Raw genomic sequence first — 14,109 nt, 5'->3', positions numbered from 1 at the left:
AGGCCTAGGGCTTGCTAGGGAAGGCAGTCTGTACTCAGGCAAGGGAAGAGGCTGCCGGGTGAGGGCTGCACTGGGGAACGAGGGTATCCCAGGGTGTCTGTGGGGGCACATGTTGATCTGTGCAAGTGGCCTCAAGATGGTGAGGGCTGAGGGGGCAGTCTCCAGAGGAGATGAGGCCAGATGGACATCTAAGGATATGTGTGTGAGAATGGGTGGTGATGTCCCTTGAGATGGCAGTGAGTGAGATGCCAGTAAATGTGCGATGGGCTTGAGTGTTTGAGTTTAGAGTGATGAGATGGTTGCTTTGCCCTGGCTGGAAGGTTGAAATTATTCATCCCCTATCTGGATGGCCAACCTCTTCTGCGCAACATTGGCACTGACCACCAGTGCCATTGCCTACCAAGTTGGTGTGGTAATGTTGTTGCCCCTCCTGCAGCCAGAGCTTGGGTAGAGTATGTCACGGTGGGCCTCCATGGCATCCAAAAGACACTCAAGGGGCACGTTCAATAAACCTGGGGGCTGCAGTCTTCTTGCCTTTCAGGGCATGTCTTCTTTGCAGCAGTCCTGGGCCAGAAGCACTGAGAGGTGTGTGCGCGGCTGTACTTTAAATGTGGCACCCAGCGTGATGAGGTAGCTGATGGCATGGTGGGCGATTCAGAGCCTGCCCGCCATTGAAGCAACGTGTTTCCTGGGAATGCATCATTAATGCGGCGGGGTTGGGACGATATGACGTGAGCAACCACCATTGCAACTGGCGAGTAAAATGTCATTTTTCCCGCCCGCTACCACACTTAGTGCAAATCTGGGACCATTCTGCATTTTTTTCCCTTCCGAATACACAGGAAAAAAATCAGTTAAAAAGCTGGTGTGTGGCAAGTGCGGCAGCAAACAGAAGAACAAGTCAGTCACCCCATCTGCAGCTTGCAGGCAAAGGATCTCCCTCTCTTTTCTCTCTCTCACTGTTGCTGGAGGCAAAGCTCAGTAGAAGCCACAATCTAAAGGAAATAGACAGCCTTTCAGCCACCCTGCAGAACCAAGTATCTCCAAACTAACTGCGAAATTGCCATGGTCAGCTCTACCAGAATCACCCAATTTAACAGCTGCAACACACTGCCATCTACACCTCACGGACAAGCCAAAGATTGATTCTCATTTTTTTTTAAAATTTAATTGGTCTCTTAACTTCTCATTTCTGATCTGTGTGTATGCGTGTTGCGTTTTCATTATTTTTCTCGGGTTTTAGTAACTAATAAACTTACCATTTCTTTGACTCAAGGAAGTTTGCTTAAATTGGCTCCTTTTAAAAAAAATAAATATATTTGGACTGGGAAAATGTTTCCACAGGGGGAAGGGATCCCTTTTAAATTAACCTTGTTGCGGCCAACCGAGGGAGTTGAATGACGAAGGGCAGCCAGCCCATTCCTCCTCACCCGGGAGCATAACAAAATTGGGGTCCTGTTCAGGAAGTTAATAAATTGGAGGACCTCGCCCGTCATAACAACGTGAACCATTTAAAAATTGTATTTTTAATTTTGCTTTGGCAGTTTAAATTTTTTTTCAACCCTATAATGTATATTTGATTTTTCTCAATGTCGAACGCTGTTGCAATCCGGTTTACACAAGAGCTATCTCGGGTTATCAGAAATTATATGATAACGTAAGAGCTTGTATTATGCCATACTTCAGCCTTGTACTCTGCAAATAAATAAAAGTGACCCAGTTCCACTTTAAGATTGCTTTGTGTTTTACTTAGAAGGGTAACATCTTGAACGCACTTCCATCAGTGAACCCAATTTGTTACGTAGTTCAAGCTTTTGCTGGAATAGAGAATGAGTCTCATTGTCATGGTGTCATGGGCATTGCATTGCTTTAACACGTAGACTCTTTATCCATGCACAAAGACCTGTAGTTGTTCACAGCTGCACTGTGAGGTTTTAGTGGCCATTTAGCTTGTTTGCAAATAAGCTATGCTTCCATGAAGTTGGCAAATTTTTGGGGGAGGCGTGGGGTAAAAAGAGAAAACTGAACCTAATTCCCAATTTACAGGATTTCTTGGGTATAAGTACCAAGATTATCCAAATGTTGGTCTACCAAGTATAACAGCCGAGATGCAGGATGAACCGTATTGTCAGATTCGATGTATGACCATTGCCATCAGAATCGAGAGGCTCTAACTCCTGTACAGCTTCTTACTTTTACAATAAGAGCAAAGTGATAACAACCATGATCAGACATTAGTGACCATTAATCACTGGGCGGAATCGTCCCAGATTTGCACTAAGTGTGGTAGCGGGCAGGAAAAATGGCTCTTTACCGCCGGCCGCAATGGCGGCTTTTCACCCCATATCATCCCAAACCTGCCACAATAATAATGCATTTCCAGGAAACACATTGTTTCCATGGTGAACGGGCTCTGATTCGCCTGCCACGCCATCACCTCGCTGCTTCCTCGTGCCGGGTGCCACATTTAAAGTATAGCCACACTCAGTGGTTCCAGCCCAGGACTGGAACAAAGAAGACATGGCCCCAAAAGGCAAGAAGACTCCAGCCCTCGAGTGCCTTTTGGACACCATGGAGGACAGCCGTGATGTCCTGTACACCACTTTGGCTGCAGGAAGGGCAGCAACATTACCACTCCTGCCTGGTAGGCGATAGCAGTGGTGATTGGTGCCAATGCTGCACAGACGAGGTTGGCCATCCAATAGGAAGAATAATCTCTTCCATGCCACCACAGTATGGCAAGCATCTCATCACTCTAAACTCACACACTCAAGCCCATCACACATTCACTGGCATCTCACTCACTGCCAGCTCAAGGGGCATCACCACCCATTCTCTCACACATACCCTCATATGTCCATCTGGCCTCATCTGCTCTGGAGACTGCCTCCTCAGCCCTCACCATCTTGAGGCCACTTGCACAGATCAACATGTGCCCCCACACACACCCTGGGATACCCTCCTTCCCCAGTATATCTCTTGCCCTGCAGCCTCTTCCCTTGCCTAACACCACTTCTCCCCCTTCCCCAAGCAAGCCCTAGTCCTGCAGCTATTCATAAGCCACCCACATATGGCTGATCAGGTAGGTAGAGACCAGCCTGTGAGCTGCCCTAAAAGTGATATGTTGCTGTCTCCACAATCTGGCGCTGATGACAGTGAACGCTGCCCGAAGCAAGGTAGGCAAACAAACCTTGAAGTCCCAAGTGAAGTGCCGCCCACCAAGTGCACGCATTATACACGCAGCTGTGGGCAGCCGACGTGGGCAGACAATCCAGTGGGAGCGATGAGTCTGGCGGGCTGGCCTTATAATGATATGCTGATGTATTACAACGAGGTTCCCAACATCCGATGGCGCATAACGCGGCCTGCCATCGATGTGCTGAGCAGACGATCGCAAACTGGGGGAGGTTCTTCAGGTCGGCAAGTGGGGGCGGGGCCCCGGCACGTAAAATGACACGGGATGACAACAGACAGAACCTCCGATGCCACCCCGCGTCATTTCCATTTTCAGGTTGGCGGGGGTGTAGCCGAGTCAGCTGTGCACCCGCCGACCTGTCCACGGCCTATTGAGGCCATTAATAAACTAATTTAGGTCATTGACAGGGCTGCCCATCCAACCTTAGGGTTGACGGGCAGTTCGGGAGCCCTGGCGGGCTTAAGGAAAAGCATGAAACCTTATCCACAGGTGGGTTGAGGCTTCATGAGGGCTTTTAAATATTTAATAAAGGTTTGAGTAAAAGTGATGGACATGTCCCAATTCATGTAACAGAGTCACATGAGGGGACATGTCAGGGAAATTTTTTAAACATTTGTCTTAAAAGTTTTAATTCCAAGCAGATCTCCCTGAGGCAGCACTTAGCCTCAGGGAGATGAGTGCGCTCTTTCGTGTGCATGCGGAAAAGAGCTCACACCCGGCTGAGGGAATCCCCCCACCACACCCCAGCCCGCACAGGGAGCACATAGCGCTTCCTGGTGGACGTCACGCTGAGTGGGCCTTTATTGGCCCACCCACGTAAAATGGCAGCGTGCCCCCAATTGGGGGGCGCCGATCGGAGGCGCACCTGCCCGCACCCGCTCCTGCACTCACCCCCCAATGGGAAACCCACGACGTTGTGAAACCCAACCTTCACGCCACATTGTCCGCTAAAGCCACCAAAGATGACCAATGCCAGCGGGCACGGAAAATCCCGACCACAGTAGAAAAATGCATAGGATCAAACTAGACCTGCAACTTATGGCACTGGTCATTTTATCCTTAAAATAGTGTAAAGTACATCAAAGAGCTCCTTGTACCAAGCACTGGGGAGTTTATTTGCTCCAAATCATCATTTGATAACAAAAATCTGTGTGCATTGAACCTCTCATCGCAAGAACATTGTAACATAGCAACACTTGTAGATATTCAAACAATTTCATTATGCTGGTTGGAGCTCTTAGCAGGTGGGTGACTGTTAGTGTGGATAAACATTTACAGCATTGTTGTTTATTGTGTTTACCAACACCATGATCATGAAAACATTTCATAGCAATGTGCTTAGTGCCTCATCCATAAAACTGCTGCAGAAGTCTATTTACGCTACCTAATGTTAGAGTTTTAATCATTTAACAAGTGCTCTATTATCCACTATTTGTAATAATAATCTGGAGCTTCTCAAATAGAAAATCACTTTAATACTGTTAAATCAATTATTACATTCACAGTATAACTGCAGCAAGATTTCAATTCAAACATAGTCATTGTGCAATGGCAACCCAAATCTAGAGTTGGAACAAAGTAGAGTGAAACTCCTTGAAGGAGGTAGTTTCACTTTGCTTTACTTCAGAGTCAGTTCATACTTTGACACCCAACTCCAAATTTTGTAAAGCACTTTTGATCAAAGTTATCCAGTGTGACTGCACCGCTTGTCCTCAGGTGATCGAAACTAGAACAAGCAATGAGTAGAGTAAGATGGAAACCACAGTGAAAAGATAATGGAACAGTTTTACAATGGGCAGTACAGTTGTGTATATCATTCCATTTTATATGATAGACAGTTGTTTTGTCTTCAAAGCACAGTTTATTTTGGTGACGGTTGTCAGCTGCTTAGTGATTGAAGCAGGGCACCATCAGAACAGAATGTGACCTCATTGTCTGAGGAAGGTAGTAACATGGAGGCAGGTTGTAGACATGGCACATTTCGGATGAACCATACCTCCTTTTATTTATTTATTACTGCAGGCATAACAATGGGTTTTGTGTTACTGTGGACTAAAGGCAGTGGGGACAAATTTGCTGGGCTATTCAGATGGTCTCCCACCACAACTTCGACACTGGGAATCTCCATTTTGCCTTCATTGTAACCCTTCAGTCACCCCCAACTCCGAAAAAGGCCAGCAAGGCAAAAGGGGTAGAGTCTGAGGCTGGGGCCAGAGACTCCTTGCAGTGAGAATTCCAGCTTCCTCTGGCCTCAGTGAAACTCTAGATACAATTGGAGATAAAGCCCCCAGAGGTATGCGTAAACAGGGTCTGACCATTAAATAAAGAGCTTTAAAACTTTTTTCGGTTTCAACAAAGTTGCAAAGGGAGCATAAGAAAGCCAGTATATAATTTCTCTGAAGGGATTATCAAAGTGCCCAACCTCCTACTAGGCAGCAGGCAGCAAAGTTTCCAGTCGTGAGAGGCTGTCAGATGCTGGGGTGTGCCCATAGAGATGTGGGTACCCAGCAGCCTCATGCAAATGAGATGACCTCCCACTGACCCCACATTCTGTGTTGGAGTCAGTTCTGTGGTTCACTATCATGTGTAATTGCCAGAATAAGAGTACATGTAAGTTAGGCACCTGGTCTGATATTTCTTTATTGTCAACTGTTGTTTTTTTGTTAATTTTCCAGTTTGCAGTAGTTTTGTTCAAATGTGAATCCTGTTAAGTATCATTGCTCAAATGTGAATTAAATGAAATTTTGAAGGTGATGGTGTAGGTGGTACCTGTTAGTCAGTTCCCAATATGAACTGAGTTGGCTCAGGTGGGCTTAGAAGAGTTTGCTTGTGTTTCCCATCTCCTAAATAAACTCGCATTTACTTGTTTGTTAGATATGTGTCTAAAATGGATGCATTGAATCGAGAGCATAGGAGCGTAGGAAATTTTAAACTTACCACCTGGGAAATGAAAATCATATGGTTTCTATACTTGGCAGCCAATCACAATGGCAGTTTTACACTTAGGTGGCATGTTGAAAGGCTACCCTACACATGTCATTATCTTGGACATTGCTGGCCAGTTTATGCTGTCAACACTGCATCAATTTGCTTGCCAGTCTCCCTGTGAGATCATGAAGTGGAGGAAATGTCATTGATCGTATTAATAACGTTTTTATATATTGGGATAAAGGTGTAATATTGGACATATGAGAGGGATTTTTTTTTTAATTCTTTCATGGAATGTGGGTGTCGCTGGCTAGGCCAGCATTCATTGCCCGGCCACAATTGCCCTTGAGAAGGTGGCAGTGAGCCACAGTCTTCAACTGGTGCAGCCATGTGGTGTAGGTACACCCACAGTGCTGTTAAGAAGGGTGTTCCAGAATTTTGACCAAGCAACAGTGATGAATTGGCAAACAGTTTCAAGTCGGGATGGTGTGTGGCTTGGCCGGGAACTCCCAGGTGGTGGTATTCCCATGCATTTTCTCTCTTTGTCCTTCTAGGTGGTAGAGGTCGCGGGTTTGGAAGTTGCTGTCGAAGGAGGTTTGACAAGTTGCTGCAGTGCATCTTGTATATGGTATGCACTGCTGCCACTCAACATTAAAGGTGGTGGATGTGGTGCCAATCAAGCGGGCTGCTTTTCCTGGACGGTGTCAAGCTTCTTGAGCGTTGTTGAAGCTGCACTCATCCAGGCAAATGGAGAGTACTCCATCACACTCCTGACTTGTGCCTTGTAGATGGTGGACAGGCTTTGGGGAGTCAGAAGGTGAGTTACTTGCCACAGAATTCCCAGCCTCTGACCTGCTTTTGTAGCCATGGTATTTATAAGGCTGGTTCAGTTTCTGGTCAATGGTAATCCCCAGGATGTTGATAATGGGGAATTCAGCAATGGTAATGCCATTGAATGTAGAGTGGAGGTGGTTAGATTCTCTCCTGTTGGAGATGGTCATTGCCTGTCACATGTGTGGCACTAATATTACTTGCCACCTATCAGCCCTCGCCTGAATATTGTCCAAGTCTTGCTCCACATGGATAAAGACTGCTTTAGCTTCTGAGGCGTTGCGAATGGTGCTGAACATTGTGCAATAATCAGAGAACATTCACACTTCTAACCTTATGATGCAGAGAAGGTCATTGACGATGCAGCTGAATATGGGCCGGGCCTAGGCACTAACATGAAGAATTGCAGTAATGTCCTGGGACTGAGATGATTGACCTCCAACAATCACAAGTATCTCCTTTTGTGCTTGGTAAGATTCCAACCAGTGGAGTGTTTTCCCCCCTGATTCCCATTGACTTCAGGTTTGCTAGGACTCCTTGATGCCATACTTGTTCAAATGCTGCCTTGCTGTCCAGGGCAGTCACTCTCTAGGTTTGGACGAAGGCTGTAACAAGATCAGGAGCCAAGTGTCCTTGACAGAACCCAAACTGAGTGTCAGTGAACAAGTTATTGCTGAGTAAGTGTCACTTGAAAGTAATGTCGATGACACCTTCCATCACTTTGCTAATAATCGAGAGTAGACTGATGGGGAGCTGATTGGCCAGTTTGTATTTGTCCTGATTTTTGTGGATAGAACATAACTATGCAATTTTCCATTTTGTTGGGTAAATGCCAGTATTATAGCTGTACTAGACCAGCTTGGCTAGGGACGTGGCTAGTTCTGGAACACAAGTCTTCAGTGCTACTGCTGGAGTTTTGTCAGGACACAAAGCCTTTGCAATATCCAATATAACAAATGCTGCCCTAGCCAGTGACTCCCACACCACGTGAAAGAATAAATGTTTAAAAATGATTCTGCATCTGGCTTTGATCTATCTGGGAATGTTTGATGTTGACCCTGAACATTGATATTCCTCACCTTGGTAAGTTAACCATCACCAAAAACATAAAATAAGCCCGGAAAAGACTAAAGCCACAATTGGAGTCATAAAAATATTGCTGATAGCATTAAATTAAATGTAAATAAGACACTCATGAGAGACAAATAGATATTTCCACTTTACTCTCATATTCCCTCCACTAAATAAAATTTGAGTTCAATAATAAGCTGCACTTTAACCATTAATTATTTATTACAAATGCATTGGCAATTGTTACAGATGAGTAACTTCAAAAGACAGCATTGATTGTATGTAAAAGTAAAAATTAATGGGCTGAATTAGTCCGAATGGGAATTTAAAAAAACACCTTTAGAGATGGTGGAGGGGAAGGGGGAAATTTAACTTTGGGAGATTATAATATCCGTAAGTAGGCTGACAATTGTCTTCATCTTAAAAGGAGAAACAGATTAACTGTGGACAAGAGGGTGGGATTGTTTTGTCTATCAGTATTTACAAAAAACTGTTTCTTCAAAAATGATGCTGACCTAATTTGAAATAACTTTAAGTCGGCTGAACATTGTGAATCACACTATAATTCGTCTGAGAAGAGAAATGGAAGTACAATGTCATATGTAGATATGTAGATCTTACTAAATAGCGCTGTATGAGTGTCAGTTTCACATTCTCACATCAGCTTGTGATAATAGAGAAAGCCTGTAATCACTGTTGTTTCTATACTTTGATCAGGCCTGTGGACAAAGACACATTCCAATTCTTTCTTGGCCATTCTTTAATAGAATACCTCAGTGCCATCAAAGATACTCTAGGGACAGACCATTATCCCAGCAAGGGGAGAAATCCATACATTTAGAATCACAGAGATATGGCTGGTTTCTCCATCAAAGAAGTACATTACTTCAAAAGTTTGAAAACGTGATCAACATGGGCCTACACATTTACAATGCTATTAATATAGCAAAATATCTCAAGGTGCTTTACAGAGGCATAATCAGATTTTAAAAAAAGATGCTGAGGCAAAGAATATAGAAGGCTTGACCGAAAGATTGATTAAAGAGTTGGGTTCTAAGGGGGGTCTTAAAGGAGGAAAGGGAGCTGGAGACATGGAAGAGTTAGAGAGAGAATCTGGAGCGTTTGTAGTCTAACCTGATTATACAGATAATCCATTTAATGTCCATATCATAATGAAGCATCAGAGTAAACAGTAAACAAAATGTGGTGGAAAAGCTTGGCTCAGTTCTACTCTCTCTCTCTGAGTCAGAAGGTTGCAGGTTCAAGTTCACTTTGAGGTGGTCCAGCTTCCTGCTTGTCTATGGGGACAGGTACACTATCTTGAGAGTCCGTTTTGTAAAGTGAGATTAAATTTGATGTCACCATGAAACCATTGCACACAGTACCAAGATTTCTGGACTGAGTGTCATGGATTTGCTGGACAGATGTGCCTGGACATTGGTGAATGAATATAAAGGATGAGAAGGAAGAAGTTAGAAAGGGCAAACAAAAACAAAAATAGCTGGGAAAACTCAGCAGGTCTGACAGCATCTGCGGAGAGGAACACAGTTAATGTTTCGGGTCCGTATGACTCTTCATCAGTTAAAAAGGGCAATTGCTTTGTTGGCTTATGATCAAGCCACCAAGCTCTTCCTATCCCACACCTCTACTACGTCAAATCCCACGATTTCAAGTGCCACCATCTCAAGCCAGATGAAAATTAAGAGGTTGGCAGACCTGAAACCAATCTGATTTTTTTTGCTTTGTGTAGCCATTTGCATTTAAAGCATGACAACAACTTGCACTTGGACAAAGATAATGTCCTAAAAAAGGATGAAGCTGGTACAGAATTTATAGCAAAGCTTGACATTGGTGTCTTTGGTCATGCCAATAAAATTAAGAAAGGTTTGCATTTATGTAAGGGCCTTTCACAAAGTCGCCAATGAAGTATTTTTGAAGTGTAGTCACTGTGTAGGAAATACAGAAACCAATTTGTCCACAGAAAGGGCCCACAAACACAATACTAATGACATGTGTCTTAAGTTAGAAACTTATGTTTAGCAATGCTGGTTGAGGTGTGAATGCTAGCTGGGACACTAGGGAGAACTCCCTTGCTTTTCTTTGACCATATGGGGTATTTTACATCCACTTAAGAAGACAGACAGAGCATCAGTCTAACATCTCATCTGAAACATTATACCTCTGACAGTGTAGCACCCACAGAATTCCAGCCTGGATTTTGTACTCAAATCTCTGGAGTGGGATTTGAACCCACAAACCGTCAGACTCTGAGGCAAGAGTGCTACCCACCAAGCCATGACTAACACCTACTTTTAATATGTGGAACTAATGCCTTTATCCAAGGCTAGAGCCCAGAAATGCCACGGGGCTTCTTTTGGTCTCTTGTCGTAACCCTCACAGGAAACCAGTAGATGCCCCAGGGAACAGAGTGAATTGCTATTTTTCAGCCACTTCTCTTGAAATTCTGCACGTTTTCTGTGAGAGTGACAGAAAAAGACCAGCAGAATCTTGCTGGGCACAAAATAGCGACAGAGTTTGCCTGCACAACAATTGTCACTATATTTAAAAGTAATTGAGCTCTGATATCTTTCTGGAAGTTGTAAAGCAAAGTTTAAGTGCAATCAGTTTGTCCTTGGGCTATGATTAATGAATAAAGCAGCAGTTAGCTCCTACTGGAGGAAGCTTTACTAGCATTATGGTACATATTTAAGTCACAACTTAATATATGGTTTCCCAGGAACCTGGAACTAATGGGATTGGGAACAGGGAACTGATGGAAAAAGATTTCCTTCCAATATACAATTTGCATTGAACTATAGTTCCTACCAGCCATTTTATACTGGAATAATATGTTTGTCAAATTCTGCATCTGGCAAATCTACATCTAGCTAATTCTGAGAGAAATACATCTCTAATTGGTATGTTAAGGGTTAGTTGAAGTTTGTACTATACTGGTAGAGCAACCAAGGTAACACTACTACATCATCAGTTTTATACTTAAGACACATGTTAATCAGTTATAAATATACCTTAAATACCTGGCTTTCAATGAAGCATTCTGAAACAGTTTGAAAGAGCAAAGCTTGTCCAAGAGAAACCTCTGTGTTATCATTACCTGGTTACTCATTACGTTTTGATGCCTTTACCTCCTACCTGAATGAAGTCATGCAAGATGCTGAGAGATTTACAGCTGGATTAACAGAGGTTCATATTGTATCTGTGTATTTCGTCAACAGAAAAGATCATTAAGAGCAAAAAAATTATTAACCTGTCTTAAAGGCCACCTGTAGAGATAGACTGCAAATGTATAATGAGTTAATGGTCATCTAGGATAACCCTCAACAATATATTTATTACTCTGACTTGAACCTGAATCAGCAAATCATTTCTCAATTAATCTTAGCAGCAGCTCATTCTTGGTAAGATCTTATGCCTTAAGAACGTTTATCTTCCTTGTGGAGGTCTTCCTACGCTACATGTCACTATCTGGCCAAGAAAAGTGTATGGCTTAAAGAGATCTAAAGGGGATAAACTGTCATCAAGCCTCTGATGAAACCATTCTTAATCCATCTGCTAGGAAGTGCACTGTATTCCTGAGTGCATGCCATAAGTTATCTGCCTCATCCTCTTCTTGAGAATCAAGTATATATACATTCCATTTTGCAGCACATTGGTTCATTAACGGGTCATACCCTTGTGGCATTTACTTTAAGAATGGTGATAGCCGAAGTGCTCGAGGAACCTAATTCAAGTTCGGACTGGCATATGGTCTGTTGCATAGTCTGTTGCACTGACCTATCACTGGGGAAAGAAGTCAAACTTTCTTCAGATGCCTGCCTTGATTTTAGCTTAGTAAGTCCAAAATTCAAATATTCAGCAAGTCAAATATGAACAGATGTCCACTGCCAGTTTTCGGTTACATTTCAACAGATTGCATAGATACACCATTAATGGCCATACTGTCAAGATAGCTTCAATCAAAATCTGTAAATACCAATTCATTAGTTACTGTTACGCCAAGGCAAATATGTGCAAACCATTAGAATTTGTGCATGTGGAAATAATTTATGCTACTCAATATATGTTCTGACATTTCCCAAAAGAGCTCAAAATGTTGGCTGTTGTCCCTGAATCTAACAGGTGCATTGCTTGATACTGGGCTTTAGCTGATAGAGTCAGGCAAATATGACCTTCAGTCAGTTATGGCTCATGGTTTAACTGAGTACCAATCTCTGGGCGGAATCGTACCAGATTTGCACTAAGTGCAGTAGCAGGCGGCTTTTCACACCATATGATCCCAAACCCGCCATATTAATTATGCATTCCTGGGAAACACGCCTTTTCCATGGCAGCCGGGCTCTCATTCACCCACCACGCCATCCCCTTGCTGCTTAAGTATGCCAGGCACTATATTTAACGTCCAGCCGCATGCACACATCTTAGTGCTTCCAGCCCACAACTGCTGCAAAGAAGACATGGCCCTGAAAGGCAAAAAGACTGCAGGCCCCAGGTTCAATGATGCTTCCATTGAGCACCTTTTGGATGCAGTGGAGGCCCACCCATGAAGTCGTTTACCCCGGCTCTGGCCGCAGGATGGGCAGCAACCTCACTAATCCAGTATGGGAGGTGGTGGCAGCTATGGTCAGCACCAATGCCCTTCAAAAGAGGACAGCCACCCAGTGCTGCAAGAGGATGAATGATCTCCTCCGTTCTACCAGGGTAAGTCACTCTTCTCATCACTCTCAACTCACACACTCATAAACCTATAACACATACACAGAGCCCTCACTCGCTGCTGGTTCAAGGGACATCACCATTCACTCTCTCACACACACCTTCATTGTCTTCATCCCTTCCATGGGATCACTCGCCACCCACATGTGCCAGGCATACTTATCATCTGGCCAGCAGACATCCTGCTTACACTCTCCCCATTTCTATTCTTGCAGGACAAGCTGGCTCACAACAAGAGGGATAGGTCATAGACCGGTGGAGGAAAGCCTGAAATCAAGGTCCTCATGAACTTTGAAAGAGAGCCATCCAACTGGCCGGCGATGACTGCGGCCAGTCCTGTGTTGATGGTGAGATCATTGCTGCCCTACCAAGTGAGGGTCCAGCAGTGCAACATACATCAGACAACCATGCTATGACTGATGTGTCCTGTTTCATAATCTCCCCTTGCTTGCGCAGGCACATCTGGGAAACAGCTGATGGAGTCCATGACCCAGGGCACCAATCAAGCCCCGCAAAAACCTCTGAAGTGGAATCTGAAGGCGCCGTCCTTGAAGTCCTGTCACAGCGCTCGCCAACACCCTCCACCAGTGTAGAGACATGCACCTCGGTGGGAACTTGCTTTAGAGCAGCCTTGGGATCACAATCTGGTGAGCACATCCCACTTTCTGATCCACAGCAGGCGGACCTGGGACTTCCCAGGTGTCCGGCACTCAGAGGACTGCTAGAGGCCAGGAATTTGCTGAGTCTGAGTCAGATGACGAGCCTCTGGACTCGGTCGTGTAACAGTTGTCGGAACTGCAAGCGCAAGCTCAGGAACAACAGGAATGGATGTCCACTGCACTCCTCAGATTGCAAGGCACGATGGAGGAGTGTGTCCACATTCAGGCTGAGGTGATAGCGCTGGCATTGCAACGCACCGAGGTCAACGCTGACAGAATGGCGGCCGCTCTGGAGACCATTGTCCAGGACATTACTCCTGCACTGCTGCACGGGCTCAACTCCATCGCTGATGTCATAGTTGGCCTCCAACAGTATGCACATGAGAGGGGTGTGGGGCAGCTCAATTTCACTCCAGCTACCCTTCTCCTCAAGGAGTCAGCCAGGATCCCTTGGGCACCAATAGGGAGGAAGATCAGCAGGTGCGGTCCCCGGGGCCATCCATCCAGGTGACTCCAGGAATGTCCGGCCCATCCAAATCCCCTCTTCCTGTGACCTCAGCAGCCCCAGCACCACAGGCCAAAGAGGGTGCCACTGGCAAACAGCAGGACCCCGAAAGCAGGTCAGGGCCCTCCATGTCTTGGCCCTCCAGAGGATGCCCACCAGGGTCATCACAGACAGGGCGTAAAAGT

This window comes from Cetorhinus maximus, chromosome 11 (assembly GCF_964194155.1).
Source record: "Cetorhinus maximus chromosome 11, sCetMax3.hap1.1, whole genome shotgun sequence".
Classification (NCBI taxonomy): domain Eukaryota; kingdom Metazoa; phylum Chordata; class Chondrichthyes; order Lamniformes; family Cetorhinidae; genus Cetorhinus; species Cetorhinus maximus.
Note: the sequence above shows the minus strand (reverse complement) of the source record.